The sequence below is a fragment of the Saimiri boliviensis genome, chromosome 2 (assembly GCF_048565385.1).
Source record: "Saimiri boliviensis isolate mSaiBol1 chromosome 2, mSaiBol1.pri, whole genome shotgun sequence".
Classification (NCBI taxonomy): Eukaryota; Metazoa; Chordata; class Mammalia; order Primates; family Cebidae; genus Saimiri; species Saimiri boliviensis.
The window spans coordinates 93777435-93781883 of record NC_133450.1 but is presented as its reverse complement, the minus strand read 5'-3'; the positions used below and the strand labels follow the sequence as shown (position 1 = coordinate 93781883).

Here is a 4449-nt window from a genome sequence, read left to right as displayed (position 1 = left end):
CCAGCGTCTGGTAGTTCCAGCTTTTGACCCCCAATCCCCAGCAGCAGAGATAGGGTTCCTAGGTCTCCAGTGAGAAGAGCTTTTCCAAACTTCCTCTGGAGTAATTAATCTTCAACTCTGATGCTGGATTGGCTGTCTGGCTTACAATAGAGTCCCTTCTTCCAAGGATTTGGAGGTCTTTTTAAACAAAGGAAGCTTACCTGGGCTGTCTACCTTCCTGAGCATAGGAATGTTAGACAAAGAACTCTAGGCTTCCGGATAGGGGGGCGTATAGAGGTATGGCACTGGGATGTTCTTGCCTTTAAAACCATGCCCCTTGTAAACCCAGGAAGAGAAGTTAACATAGTCCCTCACTGCCATGTGGCAGAACCCCTTCTGACCCTCCTGTTGGGTCTCTCCCTGCTTCCTCCTGGTTCATTCAGCCCTAACTCCAAAAATCACTGTACATTTCTGATATAAAACAGTTTCACTATTTTCCTCCCCAGGCCAACCATCCAGGCCTGGCCTAGAGGGCCATCTTAATAACTAAAAAGTCTACTAGAGATGTTTCTAACAAAGACAGTTCTCTCCCTGAGGAGAAATTCTGTGGTCAGCTCTGATAGTAACACTTTTTTTTTCTTTCCTTTCATCAGTTAAATAAAATGAAATTGGCCGGGTGCGGTGGCTCAAGCCTGTAATCCCAGCACTTTGGGAGGCCGAGGTAGGTGGATCACAAGGTCAAGAGATCGAGACCATCCTGGTCGACATGGTGAAACCCCGTCTCTAATAAAAATACAAAAAATTAGCTGGGCATGGTGGCGCGTGCCTGTAGTCCCAGCTACTCAGGAGGCTGAGGCAGGAGAATTGCCTGAACCCAGGAAAGGAGGGTGCGGTGAGCCGAGATCGTGCCATTGCACTCCAGCCTGGATAACAACAGCGAAACTCCATCTCAAAAAAAATATAAAATGAGGCCGGGCACGGTGGCTCAAGATTGTAATCCCAGCACTTTGGGAGGCTGAGGCGGGTAGAACACGAGGTCAAGAGATTGAGACCATCCTGGCTAACACCATGAAACCCTGTCTCTACTAAAATTAAAAAAAATTAGCTGAACTTGGTGGTGTGTGCATGTAGTTCCACTAATCAGGAGGCTGAATCAAGATAATGGCTTGAACCCAGGAGGCAGAGGTTGCAGTGAGCCAAGATCGCAACACTGCACTCCAGCCTGGTGACAGAGTGAGACTATGTCTCAAAAAAAAAAAAAAAAAAAAAAAAAAAAAAAGCCGGACGCTGTGGATCACACCTGTAATTCCAGCATTTTGGGAGGCCGAGGCGGGTGGATCCCAAGGTCAAAAGTTTTAAGACTCAGCCTGGCCAAGATGATGAAATCCTGTCTCTACTAAAAATACAGAAATTAGCCAAGTGTGGTGGTAGGTGCCTGTAATTCCAGCTACTTGGGAGACTGAGGCAGAGAACTGCTTGAACCCAGGAGGTGGAGGTTGCAGCCACTGCCCTCCAGCCTGGTTGACAGAGTGAGACTCCATCTTAAAAAAAAAAAAAAGCCTCTTGTGCAAAATCAGAGAAAAATAGAAATTATAGTGAGGACAGATGGTGCCTTACGGGCCAGGGATATATAGCTTACTACCTCTCCTTCTACTGGAAACATACTAATAAATATGGTAACTCTTTCCTGTCAGGCAAGGTCATGGTTTCAGAGCCCTTCTGTACAGAGTTGGCTCAGGCCCTCATTATGAGTTCATTAGAGGTGATACAAGAGATTAAGCCAATTTGCCGCCACTGTTCTAGACGTTCTGTGGAGGGAATTTTATGCTTCTGGTGATGACGTCTATTTCTGTTCATTAACAGTTGCCAGTTTTTGGAAGTGAGTGCAGGGTGGATAATGTGATTTCCGTATTAGTCAGAATAGGCTGGGTTATGCTATGGTAACAAATGATGTCCAAATCTTGGTAGCTGACATGAAAAAAGGTTGATTTCTTGCTCCTAACACCTGTCCTTTCAGGATCATCTGAAGCTCAGCTCTGCATCCCCTTCCTTCAGGGACTCAGGCTGACAGAGCAGCCTCTACCTGGAATACTGCTGCTTTTACATGTAGCGGAGGGAGAGGGGACATGGGCGAACCATAAGCTGGCTCTTAAAGCTTCTGCTTTAAGTGAGTCAGGTCAATTCCACTCACATTTCATTGGCCAAGTCTAGTGTCAATGAGGAGAGGACGTATTAATTCTCCCTCAGAGAGGGGCAGCAACAGCATTAAAATAGTTTATGTCAGGTACCTGATTTTTGTTACTGATCTTAAATGTCTGAGAAATGAAGTGAAAGAAAATGGGGGCATTTTATATTTATTAATTTTAATGGCTCTTTACTCTTCTTACTATATATGGTAGAATTCTTATGAGGCTTAAAGAATAGAAATACATATTTGATGGGATTGACATCAGAACCTTTATTATTTAAAGCCCTTTCTGCAGCAGGAATGTAACTAGTTTTAAGAGAAGGCTACTTAATGGTCAAAATAGGTGTATTAATGAAAGACTAAGATAATCATGGTTAAATCCCAACTCTAACCATTTTGTTATTGGTTTATCTTCATAGCAAAGTATGGTAAACCTAACATTGTTATCCTAATGAAACATATGTTGTACTCTTTTACATGCTTTTGATAGGGAAATAATCTTTTCATATCAAAATACATTAAGACATATTAAAGGGCCAGGATGGTGGCTCACGCCTCAATCCCAGCACTCTGGGACGCCTTGACAGGCAGATCACTTGATGTCAGGAGTTTGAGACCAGCCTGGCCAACATGGCAAACCCCATCTCTACTAAAAATACAGAAAATGCCGCGTGTGGTGGCTCACGCCTATAATCCAAGCACTTTGGAGGCCAAGGTGGGCAGATCACCTGAGGCTGAGAGTTCAAGACCAGCCTGACCAACATGGTGAAACCCTGTCTTTAAAAAAAAAAAATACAAAAGATTAGCTGGGCATGGTGGTGTATGCGTGTAATACCAGTTACTCGAGAGGCTGAGACAGGAGAATCACTTGAACCCAGGAAGTGAAGGTTGCTGTAAGCCAAGATTACTCCACTGCACTCCACCCTGGGTTAAAGAGCAAGACTCTGTCTCAAACCAAACCAAACCAAACCAAAACAAAAAACACCCAGGTATTTTAAAATGATCACTTGCTGTTTCATTCCATTAATGTTCATGTTTCTGCAGGTTACATACAAAGTAGAAAGTTGCTGAAGTGTGTTTGGAAGAACATAAGTTTAGAAGACCGCTGATAGATATTGAACTAAAAGAATTTTAGTACTTCAAAGGTTCAGGGAATATTTGGTTAAATACAGTAAACAGGATTCTTTGATTCAAGATACATCAAGACTTTCTTTTTTTTTTTTTTTTTTTGTAACTCTAAGGCATTTTATTATAAAAAGTTAATACTCATATACATAAAGTAATATGTACTTAAAATTCATGATACATTTACTTCATTTTTTAGCTTGACCTTCTAGTAGATCCTTAGCTTCATTTATTTTGGCTGCTATATAAGGAGATCCTCCTTTGTCAGGATGATTTAAAAGCATAATTCGTCGATGAGCATCTCTTATTTTCCCTTTATTGGCAGTAGGGCTTACACTTAGTATTAATGCTGCTTCCCGTTTTGTCATTTTGGGTTCAAACCCACCTCTGTAATAGCCACCACTGAAGGCAGATTTTGGTAGACTTTGAAAAACTTGTTTTACTTGAGGCTCCATATGCTTCATGGCTTGCAAAACATAACGGCCTGCAAATCCTGCAGCTGCAATGGTCAGTCCAACTGCTACCATTGTACTGGCCATGGCCTCCGCCGCGAGCCCAGCTCATTCCCGCGCAGAGGCCGCGGCCGCCGCCCGCACGCCGGGAGCAGAGCGACACCCCCGCGACCGCAGGCACGACCCGCCGAGCACGCCCGCCCGACGCGATGCTGCCGGCGCTGCCCCATCAGGACTTTCATAATGCATCATTAGTCATAAGCCCTTTGTCAGGCAATGTTCTGCAGAAAACACTTTGGGAAATGCTGACACAGGTTTTAATCTGTGTGTGGTGGGGATCTCCATCTCACTTCATTTTTAATTATTTTTAATTTTAGTTTTTGGTTTTTTGTTTTTGTTTTTAGAGACAGGGTCTCGCTACGTTGCCCAGACTGGAGTGCAGCAGCTATTCACAGGCATGATCCCACTACTGATCATCACGGGAGTTCTGACCTGCTCCGTGTCCGACCTGGGCCGGTTCACTCCTCTGTAGGCAAACTGGTGGTCCCCTGATCCCGGGAGGTCACCATATTGATGCCAGATTAGCGCGGACACCTAATTGGCATAGCGCACTACAGCCCAGAACTCCTGGGCTCAAGGGATCCTCCCACCTCAGCCTCCTGAGCAGCTTGGACTATAGGCACGCGCCACTGCACTCACCTTAAA

At 44.3% G+C, this 4449-nt stretch overlaps 1 pseudogene; it reads right to left on the bottom strand.

Annotated features, from left to right (window-relative positions):
- Nucleotides 1-3402: 3402 nt before the first annotated feature.
- Nucleotides 3403-3843, bottom strand: LOC101032531 (mitochondrial import inner membrane translocase subunit TIM14 pseudogene; annotated as a pseudogene).
- Between the last annotated feature and the right edge of the window lie 606 nt (nucleotides 3844-4449).